The sequence below is a fragment of the Macaca nemestrina genome, chromosome 3 (assembly GCF_043159975.1).
Source record: "Macaca nemestrina isolate mMacNem1 chromosome 3, mMacNem.hap1, whole genome shotgun sequence".
NCBI lineage: Eukaryota > Metazoa > Chordata > Mammalia > Primates > Cercopithecidae > Macaca > Macaca nemestrina.
The window spans coordinates 2842323-2856529 of record NC_092127.1 but is presented as its reverse complement, the minus strand read 5'-3'; the positions used below and the strand labels follow the sequence as shown (position 1 = coordinate 2856529).

The 14207-nt window shown below is 40.1% G+C and overlaps 1 long non-coding RNA gene across 1 annotated transcript in view; it reads left to right on the top strand.

Moving 5' to 3' along the window:
- Positions 1-12490: 12490 nt before the first annotated feature.
- Positions 12491-14207, top strand: part of LOC105466543 (uncharacterized) — a 53575-nt gene continuing 51858 nt past the window's right edge. The window contains exon 1 of the long non-coding RNA XR_011620716.1: positions 12491-13024. This is a non-coding gene — a long non-coding RNA (uncharacterized lncRNA). The remainder of the gene's footprint in view (positions 13025-14207) is intronic.

Here is a 14207-nt window from a genome sequence, read left to right as displayed (position 1 = left end):
CTAAGTCCTGCACTGGGATAACTTCCCCGAAGTCTTGGAACAGCTGTTCATAGTAATTATAGTTGAGTGAGGGCCACCCTCTGCTTCAGGCAGAGAAACTAATACCGACTTTACAGACCAGGTTCTTTTGTTTTGTGTTGCTGAAAGGCTTTTTGCTACCCACAATTCTCCACCATGATGAGAAATTTTAGATCTAGTTCATAAATGCAATTAATAATAGAAATGACAACTTATTGTTGGATTCAGAATTTCTAAAGTACCTAGTGAGAAACTGGTGAGAAACACAATCATTCTTGACTATGCATACAGTTAAGATCATCTTGAGAGTATCTAATAGTGGAGAGAAACAAAGATGGAAGGGAAGGAGAGAGAGAGAAGAGGGGAGGGGTAGAGGAGGAGGGAGAGAAAGGGAGTGGAGAGAGAGAGAGAGAGAGGGAGACAGGAGAGAAATTCCTTTTGATCCCTGAATATTATAGAACTAATTATATTATTAAAATTTAATTTTAAATCTGCATGTGCTTTTTTATAAGATGAAAGGGAAACTTCAAATAAGTTTCTCAAAGAAGAATTCAGTGAAAATATATAAGATGAATGCTCTGGTCTAATTAGATAAAATAAACATATGCAACAGCACACACTTCTCAATGGTCATAAAAGGTATTTTGTTACTTAAAAGCAAAATATTCAGTGATCTGCATGTGTTTACAGGGTGAATAGCATCTTTACTGTGGAAGAATGTTTGATTTTTTTCACATTATAAGATTTTGGAAATTACAATAACGTTTTATACTTTTATGAATGTTGACAGGATTTTGTTAAAATTTGATTAATTATTTAAAAAATCAACTGAATCATAAATCACAATTCCTAAATAATAGCAGAACCTATTTTTTTCCTACTGGGCATTTACATTTACTTAGTTTCATTCTTGTAAGTTGACTGTTAATCTCCTTCTTTGTTCTCTTCCAATTTGTCATTAAATATTGGGATCTTCCTTTAGGGCACAGAATCATAAATAAGAGGAAATGCTCCCTGAAATCAAAAGAAGCCTGCTGGAAAATGTTTGTTTGTCTGTTGCTGGTTCTGATGGATTCCTTACACTTGATGCTTGTTTACACATCGGGGTTCCCCATGTTAATACGTCTGAAAAGCTCTTTTGATACAATCAATTCTGCTGTTAAAGAAATGAACTGATCAAAAGTATCTTTTAAAAGTCATCTGGCATATTATTTCTCTTATGTTTTTCCCATTATGATTTACAAATATTCTGAGAAATAAAAATTGCTTTACTATATGCATGCTAACACATATTTCTATGTCACCCTTCATTGAGTGTCTACCATGTGTCAGGTCCTATATTAAGGATTTTGCATTAAGTTCTTTTTAATTCTTACAAGAACCAAGTATATTGCATATTAACAGGTCCATATTACAAATAAAGAAACAAAGTCTCACAGGGGCATTTCAGTTACCTGCATGACCACAAAACCAGGAGTAGTAATGGAGCCAGCATTTAACCTACATTAGTCTGACTTCAGCAACTGTATTCTTCCAAACAAAGCAGTTAATAATAAAATAATACAAATAACTGGCAAAAAGATACTTAAATATTTATTCCCATCTATTTAAATAAAATAATTTACATAAAGTGCTCAGTACAATGTCTAATATAATCATATAATTAGAACAAAAAGTGGTCACAACTTCTATTTGAACAGTTACAAAAACTGGGTTTTACAGTTGTATTTACCAGAAAAGGTCAATTGCTATAAAAACACATCCACAATCTCAGTTATTTAACAATATAAAGGTTTGATTCTTGCTGCTATTAGAGTCCAATAGCTATCAACAAGGTCAGAACGAAGCAAGGAGTCTTGCCAAGCAGTTACTCAGGGACTCAGGTTCCTTCCACAGAGAGGACCTGAAATCCTTGAAACCCTCCACTGAGAGATTCTATCTTTTCCCAGCAGATATGGAATTACAGAGCATCTTGTGAGCTATTGTAGGGGTGAGGCCTGAAAGTAGCATGTATCACACCCACTCATATCACAGTGGATGGAATTCAGTCTATGGCCTGCCCTAGCTGAAAGCAAAGCTCAGATACCTTGTGTAAACATAGAGCTTTGTGTCTGCCCCAGTAAGCAAAATATATTATCCTCCAAATGCATGGGGACTGGAATTTTGGCAGTGTAGTTGAAACCTTAGTGAATAGAAATTATGTTAGAGATTTAAAAAAAAAAATCCCCCCTTTGAGAAGATACTTAGTTTTAGCTCCCAAATTACAAAATGAACTACCAAAGATTATGCATTTATTTTAGCATTATAAATATATGTTACTAGTTTGATCTCCTTTGCAATGCCAGGGTAAGCTGAGTGTTTTAATTACAATAGTGATTTTGTAGCACATTTTAATAAAACTGGAGTGTTTCATAAATTTCTGAATTATGACATCATTTTAAGGCACTATTTAATTCACACTTCATTAAATTGGAGGATTATGAAATTAGAGCTCATTTTTAAGAATAAAAAACTAATGTTCTTAAAATTGTAGACTGTGACATTCTTGAAAGGAAGAAAAAACTAATGATACTACCTCATATCCAAATATACTAGAAGCAGCAGTTGAAGAATTGTCTTCCTGGAGCTTGGCCAATGTATAGGATTCCTAAGATACATTACCACACCCTGTTTACTGTCTTTGGCTTGGATTCAACTGGAGACTGCCAATTCCTTCTGAAACAGCCAGAGGCTTGTGGCAACCTTATTACAAATGGCTTATTTTTTTTCCCAGGGAAACAGTTTATCCCCCTTTTTCCCATACTATGACTCTGGGAAGAGCTTTGTTTCAAGATGGTGGCAGTTTGACCATTCTAATGACAAAGCTCTCAGAAAGGAGTTCTAGAAGGGAACATATAACTTTACTACCACTGACATTCTTAATTCAAATCCCAAATTTCATTCATCCAGGCATTTATTCTTTCATTCCAGAGTATTTTTGTCTTATCTTCTGTATTAGTCCATTTCACACTCCTGATAAAGACATAACCAAGACTGGGAGGAAAAAGAGGTTTAATTGGAATTACAGTTCCACATGGCTGGGGAGGCCTCAGAATCATGGCAGGAGGTGAAAGGCACTCCTTGCCTGGTGGCGGCAAGAGAAAATGAGGAAGAAGCAAAAGCAGAAAGCCCTGGTAAACCCATCAGATCTCATGAGACTTATTCACTTTCACAAGAATAGCATGGGAAAGACTGTCCTCCATGATTTAATTACCTCCTCTTGAGCCCCTTCCACAACACATGGGAATTCTGGGAGATACAATTCAAGTTGAGATTTGGGTGGGGTCTCAGGCAAACCATGTTATTCTACCCCTGTCCCCTCCAAATCTTATGTCCTCACATTTCAAAACCAATCATGCCTTCCCAACAGTCCCCCAAAATCTTAACTCATTTCAGCATTAACCCAAAAGTCCACAGTCCAAAGTCTTATCTGAGACAAGGCAAGTCCCCTCCACCTATGAGCCTGTAAAATCAAAAGCAAGCTAATTATTTCCTATATACAATGGCAGTATAGGTATTGGGTAAATACAGCCCTTCCAAATGGAAGAAATTGGTCAAAACAAAGGAGTTACAGAACCCATGCAAGTCCAAAATCCAGGAGGCCAGTCAAATTTTAAAGCTCCAAAAGGTTGTCCTTTGACTACAGGTGTCCCATCCAGGTCATGCTGATGCAAGGGGTAGGTTCCCATAGTCTTGAGCATCTTGCGTCTGTGGTTTCACAGGGTACAGCGTCCCTCCCTTTTGTGGACTGGTGTTGAGTGCCTGTGGTTTTTCCAGGTGTACAGTGTAAGCTGTCAGTGGATCTACCATTCTGGGGTCTGGAGGATGGTGGCCCTCTTCTCACAGCTCCACTAGGCAGTGCCCCAGTAGGCACTCTGTGTGGGAGTTCCACCCCACATTTCCCTTCTCCACTGTCCTAGCAGAGGTTCTCCACGAGGGCCCCACCTCCACAGCAAACTTCTGCCTGGGCATCCAGGAGTTTCTATACATCTTCTGAAATCTAGGCAAAGGTTCCCAAAACTCAATTCCTGACTTCTGTGTACCCTCAGGTTCAATATCAGGTGGAAGCTGCCAAGCCTTGGGGCTTTCACCCTCTGAAGCCACAGTCTAAGCTGTATGTTGGCCCCTTTGAGCCACAACTGGATCAGCTGGGACACATGGCACCAAGTTAGGCTGCACACAGCATGGGGACCTTGAGCCTGGCCCATGAAACCACTTTTTCCTCCTGGGCCTCCAGGCCTATAATGGGAGGGGCTGCCATGAAGGTCTCTGACATGGCCTGGAGACATTTTCCCCATGGTCTTGGGAATTAACACTAGGCTCCTTGTTACTTATGCAAATTTCTGCAACTGGCTTGAATTTCTCCCCAGAAAATAGGTTTTACTTTTCTATCATATAGTCAGGCTTCAAATTTTCCAAACTTTTATGCTCTGCTTCCCTTATAAAACTGAATGCCTTTAACAGCACCCAAGTCACATTTTGAATGTTTTGCTGCTTAGAAATTTCATCCACCAGATATCCTAAATCATTTCTCTCAAATTCAAAGTCCCACAAATCTCTAGGGCAGGGGCAAAATGACACCAGTCTCTTTGCTAAAACATAGCAAGAGTCACCTTTGCTCCAGTTCCCAACAAGTTCTTCATCTCCATCTGAAACCACCTCAGCCTGGAGTTTATTGTCCATATCACTATCAGCATTTTGTGCAAAGCCATTCAACACGTCTCTAGGAAGTTCTAAACTTTCCCACGATTTCCTGTCTTCTTCTGAGCCCTCCAAACTGTTCCAACCTTTGTCTACCACCCAATTCCAAAGTTGCTTCCCCATTTTCAGGTATCTTTTCAGCAGTGCCCCACTCTACTGGTACCAATTTAGTGTATTAGTTCGTTTTCACACTACTGCTGATAAACACACACCTGAGACTGGGGGAAAAAAAGATATTTAATGGACTTACAGTTCCACATGGCTGGGGAGGCCTCAGAATCATGACAGGAGGTGAAAGGCACTTCTTACATGGTGACAGCAAGAGAAAATGAGGAAGAAGCAAAAGCGGAAACCCCTGAGAAACCCATCAGATCTTGAGACTTATTTCCTCTCATGAGAATAGCGTGGGAAAGATCAGCCCCCATGATTCAATTATCTCCCCGCTGGGTCCCTCCCAAAACTCATGGGAATTCTGGGGGATACCATTCAAGTTGAGATTTGAGTGGGGACACAGCAAAACCATATCATCTTCTATGCCACAGGTACTGGAATACAACTTGAACAGATCCTGGATCCTAACTCACATTATTTTGGGGAAGAGAAACAAGTCATTGAATAAACAAAATAAAATCCAGTTTATGAAAAGTGGTATAAAGAACACAAATGCGGATGCTGGGTCTTTATGTGATAACAATGGGGCCTTCAAAATAGAGTATGGGAGAAGCTTCTTTAGATGGCTGCAAGTGGGAACCCCTCACAGAGGTTCAAGCTGAGATACAAAGGATGAGAAAGGTCCAGTCACATGAAAGGACAGGAAAAGAGAAACCCTGGAGACCCAACAATGGGGGAGATTGGAGTGTGACTGCTGCAGTGAGCCAGTGGCTGGGGACATGAGTGATTGGAAAGGAGAACAAGAGCCAGGCCATGCAACGGTTTGATCCGTCATGGAGACCTGTGGAAAGATGTTAGGTTGGGACATGTCTTGTTCCTGGGATATGAATTACATTTTTAAAAGTTTATTTTTGCCACTTAATAAGAGAATAGATTGAAAAGGGTAAAATTAAACACTAGGAGATCAGTTAGTGAATGATCTGGGCAAGAGAAATCTGACTTGAATCAGGGTGGTGAGGGTGGAGGTGGAGACAGGTGAGTCTGAGATCTATCTGGGAGTGCCACAGAGAGCCTGATAAGAGAAGGCGAGGGATAGAAGAAGGGAGGAGTGGAAGCAGGTGACTTTTAGGTTGTTGCCTGGTAACCAAGTGGATAATGGCACTATTTACTGAAATGTAAAGATGACTATGCTGGGCGAGGGCAGGAGGGAAGTCATACAATGTACTTGGGATATGTTAGGATATCTAAGGCTACTTGAAATGCCTACAAGACATTCAATACAGATTTCAAATAAATAGTTGGATATAAGCCTAGATTTAGGGGGAAAGTTGGAGCTAAAGACATAATTAGCATTTATCAGATTAGAGATGGTAGATAGCTCTACATTCACGGGAATGTGCGAGATCAACTGCGAAAAAGTACATATGTGTAAGAAAAGAGTGCTTAAAACCTAGTTGTGAGGAAATTCAATATTTAAAGATAAGTAAAGGAGGAGGCTTATGTGTAGAGTCTATATACAAATTGGAAGCGGTAGTGACTGAAAAAATTGCATTAAAATTAACCAAATTTTCTCTTTGCTAGGCACTGTCCTAACTGTAGCTGCTTGAGAAAATAGAAATGTAATCATGAATACCCAACAGGTGTTTGAGTCTTCAATGCAAAAGTCACATAGAAGCTGCTGCTTTAATGTTTGTAACAGACTTCCAAACTAATGTCTCTTATAATGTCCCTGTGTATTAAGATTTTCCATAAACCATTACAATTTCTATTTATTTTGTCTAGACGTAAAGCAGACAGCATGTCATATTACATATATTGCTAAAATTCTTGCAGCCTAATGTATACAGATTTGTGAATTTTGAGTGATTGGAAGTTCATGAATATTTTGAGGTTGGTTTGTTTTGTCTTGTTCAAAGCCTAGATATCATGTTTTTGCAGTTTAACATATTTCTTGAGAGGAAAGAAATGTTTAGATTTCCAGCTAGTTATAAAATTGTCAGAAAGAATAGAAGTTAAACATACAGAGAAACAAAGGTTACACATCTGGGAAAATAGTAGAAAAGCCTTTATAAAGTCTCATCAAATGAATTCAGAGTGTTTTATTTTTAATCACAACTCTAAAGAAAGAAAGATTGCCTTTTGGGGAAATTAATGAATATTGTGCGCTTAGACAGAAAATAATTGTTAATTGCTCCATTTATTAGAAATCATATGTCAAAAGTTTTTTTTATCAGTAATACAATAGCAATGGAGATAAAAATATATACAGATATTTGATTTTGATGATTTTAATCTCCTATACTATTTCCATAACAACCTGATTATTCACACCTGTCAAACTGATGGGTGAGAATGTCAACTTGCCCTTGAATGCCAAAGACTATTTTCAGACCCTTGAATTTTCTCACTACTTCAATCCATTCTGCATGCTTCTGATATGCCTTTTAGAAGACCAATTTGCTTATATCTCTTTACCTATTTACTGAAATCCTCATTTAACAGCTTGACATTCAAAGTCTTCTACAGTCTTGTCATATCTCACTCTAAATCTGTTTCTCCCCCTACCCATCTTTTCCAATGCAATCCCTATGTTGTAGGATGACTAATTTACTTGTTTTTTTAATGTGTTTCATGTAACTACTATCTTGAAGTATTTTCTATGTATTTCTGTCTCTACACTGTGATCTTCTGTTGTGCCATCTACTCAGGGACATGCGTTCCCTTCTTTGACACATGTGTCTTACATGCCTTTGTCCCCCACATATTACCTGGACTGGTGCCATATCATAGACAGTAGGTATCAATAAATGCTTCTTGATTAATTAGATGATTAGTATACAGGATGCTTTTGATGAGAAGGGTAAAGGAAATCATCAGAGAGGTTAACGGAATTAGACTCAACCCTGGGTGTCTCTGCCTTCAAAACTCATGTCTTTCACACTATTCCACGCCAGCTCCCGCAGAATAGTGTTTGTCTTAGTCCATTTCTGATGCCATAACAGAAGACCAGAGATCAGGTAATTAATTATATGGTTAGTTAGAAAAAGATTCATAGCTAGAACCTAGTGCTCCCCATTTCCCTAGTGCTTGACAGGTTTTTAAAAATTTATTGAGATAGTGGCAATTTTGTCAAATTATTTTTGACTCGTAATCCATACCTGTTGATATTTCTTACTTTGTAAAAATGATTTTCTTCCTTTCATTTTGTATCTACAATTCAGCTTTGGTTTCTTTCTTTTCATTTCCACTTTTCCTTTTTGTTTAAAATATAACCCATCAACACACTTAGGTAAGACTGTACTGAATATTGTCTCTGTAAAGGGCATGAGAGTCTCCTTAATGTGAAATTGAGGTAGTACTAAATATAGACTTAATTCAGCAAACTGACATCTCACCAAGCAATCTTTTTACTATGTGGACAAAGTTGTGTGTTTCTGTGCGTGTGGGTGCGTGTGTGTATGTATGTATATATTGTGCATGTGTGTCTGCACACTGCAGAGAATGGCATTTTCACATCACCACAAAAACACTTTATATAAGAAAATAATTCTCAACTGCTCTGTAGGAGAGGGAGCCATGGATGGGTTAGAGCTGACTTCTGTCTCTGACTTCTCCACCCCCATTATTCTGTTTTGTGTTTCCGAAGCCAGTTTTATGTCTTAGTAGAGCCATAAATAATGGCAATAAGCTGGAAAGGCTGGCATCTCAAAGGGTGGGGAGAAGAGGTCAATAACATACATATATAGTCTTATATTCAAAGGGCCAGGGGCTGCTGAGTGTTGAGTCAAAAAGCCATTTCCAAGCAGAGCACACTGAGTGGCTGGAGAAGAATAACCATCAGCCTCCGCACCTGCAATTCCAGGAGGATGGGCATTTGCCAGTCTTGAGGGAGCTTGGGAGGTGTTCTAGCCACGCTCTTCAATGAATTGTCATTCAAGCTACCTGCCTACTCCTTCGGCTACTCTACCCCAAGGTCCTGCCCCATGGGTGGGGCCACTGCATCAAACAGCTCTCCAGGGAGAACCACTCACATCATCACCTTAGTCTATCTGAATCTGAATGGCACTTACGCTATCTGAATGGAGCCTATTCAACCACAGCCCACACGGCTTTACCTGCAGCCTTGCATAAAACCTTGTAGAAATATTTCTTTCCAATTCCTTTCTATTTTCTGATTATCCTTTTTTTTTTTTTTTTTTTTTGCTTATTTTTAGGGAGCAGATATTAAAATTTTAGATTTTCTTTTCATTAACTGCAAAATACACACAATTCATTCAGGAGTTAGCGACTCAGCTAATGTAGACACTTCTGGGCAATGGCTGGTGTTTTGTTTTCAAATATGGTTAAGAAAATAGCCACACAATGGCTCCTGTTTGGGCTCTAAAGCCAACAGGCTCCTTCCTCTGTCCTCAAATAGGATAACAAAAGATTTGGAGCATATTCAGTACTTTTCTCAAAGAAGTAAGTGATTTTAGTGTAAGTTGCGATTTCTCTGTGAGAAATAACAGCCAGCATAGATACACCTAAGGGAAGGCAGGACGATGTCGCCACTTTCCTTGGAGTCCAAAATTCTGACCTGAAAAGTGTTCGCAAAAGATTGGAAACAAAGTCAGGATTGATTTGCTGAGATTTACACTCTTACCTAATGGCCTGAGGAAGCCGTGCTGCTGTCTTGGTTTGTTCTGGCAGCTATAACTAAATACCATAGACTGGGTGGCTTATAAACAACGGAAATTTATTCCTCACAGTTCTGGAAGCGGAAAGTCCAAAATCAAGGCCTGACAGATTCGGTGTCAGGGGAGGGCCTGTTTCCTCGTTCACAGAGGGCACCTTCCTGCTGCATCCTCACATGGTGTGTGGGGCAAGGCAGATCTCTGGGCCCTCTTTTGTCAGGGCACCGATCCCCTTATTGATGGGGGCTCCGCCCTTATGATCTAATCACCTCCCAACAGTCTCTTCCCAACACTCTCACACTGGTGATTAGATTTCAACATGAATTCTAGGGGAGACACAAACACTCAGACCACAGCAGTGACCAAAGTAGCATTAGTCAAGAAAGCCTAACACACTCAGTCTTTGATAGGGAGGAAGATCTTACCAGTAAACGTGAACATGTATTTCAGGATTCAAGAGATGATTAGGAGTAAACAATTTTAAAGATTACAGAAAGCACAGTGGCAATGCTTTAAAAAAAAATAAAAAGACTGCTTTCCTGTTTGAGTAAAAGCAAGAATACTAAATCAGGAGCATCAGCCAATTGACATTCCTGTGCTGGTGTGGGGAGAGGGCAGACATTCAAGTCAGAGCTCAGCTATCCAGCTCATCTTCACTCCACTGGACTCTGAGGCCAGATAATTAGATTCCTTCTTTTCTCCCAAATTTATATTTCATCACAAAGCTGAATGACCTTTCCTGTCAGTGCAACCAACAAACATGGCTGGGCAGGAAGTGCCCAGACATTGCAGGCCTCCCTACACCAAGGAAATTGTATATTGCAACCACACAGACTGATTTTTTTTAATGCCAAGCTATGCAGCTCGACTGTCAGAGCAATGAAGTGAAAATAAAATTAGGAGCCAAATGTCTAAACCCTTAAGAAATGTCATGGATAAGAAGAATAAAACAAGTTAAAGGTTTTCCCTTTTTTGTTTTAATGTTTAAATATATGAATTTTGTTATCAGTGCAATGAAAATGGAATCAGTGACCCGTTGGACCAAATGCTTATGTTCAAGAAATGCCTTGAACTTTAAATAAACTCCATGTTATTTTGCTCTGGATTAATTTACTTGCAGATGTGTGGCATTGCTTGGGAATATATGCCCAGCTGGAAAATATAGACAGAGGCAGGGCACAACCTAATTTTCTTACGGTTCAGACTTTGCTGAACAGACAACATAGCTTTCAAAAGAAACATGAACTTCTCTTTCTTATTCACTTCAGGGACAGAGATTGAATTGAAGGCAGAATTTGAGAGTTTCCTCCAGTGACCACAAAATAGCATTTTAAAGTCTTGTTGTGTTTTGTTTTCTGCTGCTGTTTTGATTTTTTTTTTCTTCTCCTCAGCAGGTTTCTGAATTTCCAAGTAGCTCCTTCCTGCTGCTGCTTCTCTTATTCCCGCATTTATTAGCAGGAGGATGCAGTCAGCAGCTCTGCAGCCAGAGGAAATTCACAGCACCTCTCTGAGCCTTAGCTTTCTCTCTGTAGACTGAGAGCATTGGGCTAAATAGCTTCTTCCTCCAGTGGCTGGTCTATTTCCTAGGTCTGTATGGGTTTACTATTTGGATGTCCCTGTGGCGGAGGTAGAATCTCGTCACTACAGTCCCCAGTACTAGAGGATCAGTTAGTCAGACAGCCAAAGAGATCATTCACGTCAATTTGGGAAGGAGGCCGGGGTGGTGGCCTACCTATGCTCCAAGAACCTAGTACCTCCTTTCCCCTCTCCTATCAGATGACTTTTTTTTTTTCTGTTTTCAGTTTGGTCTTCTGTAGATTTGTACTACACTTTGACTGGTATATATAGAAAAGCAATTTTCATTACCATAAAGTATTAGAAAGCAAACTTTAAAAACTAAGCTCATGCAAGTATCTTCACATCTTAGAATATTAGGGGAAATATTCATATGGGATGTTGAGTGATGTCAAAAGGCCAAACATACAATTATGGGGGTTACCATCCCATTTGTATATTACCTCGTTGTTAGAAATCAGTAGTTCAGTGAATATTTTTCACATTATTTTTAAGAGTATTTTTAATTGTCAGACAGTAACAATAAGACATTTTAAAATTGTTAGTAAAATAACTTCTATGTATAAATAACCTCTGTCTTAGTGAAGTAACTTTTATTTATTAGTAAAACTAAATCTTACTCATGCTCGTTTAAGCAGAATGAATTACAAGACTATGGGGTCTATTAATTTGCTAGGTCTGCTGCAAGAAATTACCATAAACCAGGTAGCTTAAAACAACAGGAGCTTATTATTCTGACAGTCTGCAGGCCAGAAGCCCGAAACCCAGGTGTCAGTGGGCCGCGCTCCCTCGGAAGGCTCTGGGGGGGGCGCGGAGGACGGTCCTTGCTTGACTCTCTCCCAGCTTCTGGTGGCTGCCTGGCAGCCCTTGGTGGACGTTGGCCTGGCCTGTCTCAGCATCACTCCAATCTCTGCCTCCGTCTCCTCCTCTGTGTGTCCCTGTCTTCCCCTGTTCAGTCACTCAGAAGCACGCCTGCCAGTGGACTTAGGACCTACCCTAATCCAGGAGGATCTCATCTCCAGATCTTTACCTTAATGACGTCTACAAAGACTATTCCAAATAAGATCTGATTCTGAGGTTCCAGGTGGACGTATCTTTGGGGGTCACCATTCAGTCCGCCACACAGGGAGGTCGTGGAGCTCAAGTGAAGAAACAGCAGCCGGGCTCAGAAGCCACCAAAAATAGCAATTACGGAGTCCCTTGGAAACAAAGCTCATTTTCTTAGCCCTCCTCTCTCCTTCCAGGCCACATGCCTCCTTCATCTGCTTCTCTCTAATTGGCAGCATCAGTCACTTTTCCCTGCAGCCTGTGTCAGCTTAGGACAGAGGAGGACCCTTACACTGACATGCATTTAGCTGCAGAGCACACGGCGAGCGGCTAACCTCTGCCTCGGTTCCACATTCCTGAGAAAAAGAATCTCATGGGCTAGTTTCCATTAAGCCTCTATCACGGGTCCCGTCAGCTGTAGTTGAGACAATGGTCAGGTAAGTAGGTGCTAGAAGGGAAAGGCATTCTCAGTTTAACAAAGTATTTTAAATAAAGTCACAATAGCATGAAAGTTAATAATAATGAGGTTTCTAAATACCCTTTCCAATGTTGTTCATTGAAGTTCATTAAGTACTATTCAAATAGTACTTAAGTTTTAAAAACTATCCCCCAAATACTTCAGAGCCATATGAAATGGTTGCTGGGTTTAGACTTCCCTGACACCTGTGATGAGTCACAATTTAGTTACCAATGTTAGTGTTCTACTCTCATCATAAGGGCCTGTGAGGAAGGTCAAGGTGGTTTGCAGTGGCTTTTCCGGAAAATCTTCCAGAAGACTCCAAGCTATATTGTCTGCAATTAGGATAATAGGCGTGGCTTCCGTCAGAAGGCTCCTTTCAGTTCTGTAAAAGTTCCTACTGGTGAGTGGCTTATGGGGCCTATGAAATGTGATCTGTTTCTTCTGGAAAGAGGTCCCGAAATAGCAGTAATGGAGGAATATGTCCTGGAAATGGGAGTGTATATGTGCTTGGAGGTGAGGTGGTGATGGGCAGCGCGATGTGTTAATTAGCATGACAGGAAGAGAAAACCTTTTCATAAAACGTAATGGTGAGAGGGAAGTCAGAAGCGATATCCTGGTTGGAAACCAAAAAGCCTCAGGGAGACAGAGTCAAATACGATGGCCATAATTAAATCAAATATGTATTCCTTTTCCTTGACAAATCAGTGAGCCTTCAGAAGTGTGTGAAGCTTGAGATTCAGACATGAAATGCGAACACATAAGGATGAGATAAGCCCTGTGGCCCATCTTCCAGATCTCAGAAGGATAGAATGAACAACTGTAGAATCTTAGTGTCAAATGTAGGCCTGGGGCTTGATAGTAAAAGTCCATCAGGTTCAAATCTTACAAAACAGAATTGCATGGATGGGGTAGAAAATAGGTCGTTATGAGAAAAGCAGCATTGTTGATTTCATTTCCCAACTGTTGTAATAATGCTGTGTGTGTGTTAACTGAACTAACTAGGAGAAAAATGTGAGGAAGAGCACTCTCTTGTTATTGAAATGGGCTTGGAAGTCAAAGAGGGAATGTCTGGTAAAGGCTATAGCATAAGTAGGATGACCCAACAATCGATTTAACAGATTATATCAATTATCTGGATAAACTTATGTAAGAGTGGTATTGATATGGCAATTACATGCGAGGGACTAAATTGTGTCCTTCCAAAATTCATGTGGAAGCCTTAACCCCCAATGTGACTGTATTTGGATACCAGGATTGTAGGAGGTAATTAAAGTTAAGCGAGGTGATAATGGTGGGGTCCTAACCTGACAGGTTTGGTGGCCTTACCGGGAGAGGAAGAGAGAGAGCGCTCAGTCTCTCACATAAATTGGAGGCAGGAGATCCAGTCTGAGGGCTGGTCATGTAGGCATTCTGGGGAGAGGGCAGTACAGGCATGCCTCAGAAATACTGTGAGTTCGATTTCAGATCACTGCAATAAAGAGAACATTTCAAAAAAGTGAGTCACACGAAGACTTTGGTGTCCCAGTGCATATAAAAGCTACGTTTACGCTGTACTGTAGTCTATTAAGTGTGCAAGACACCAC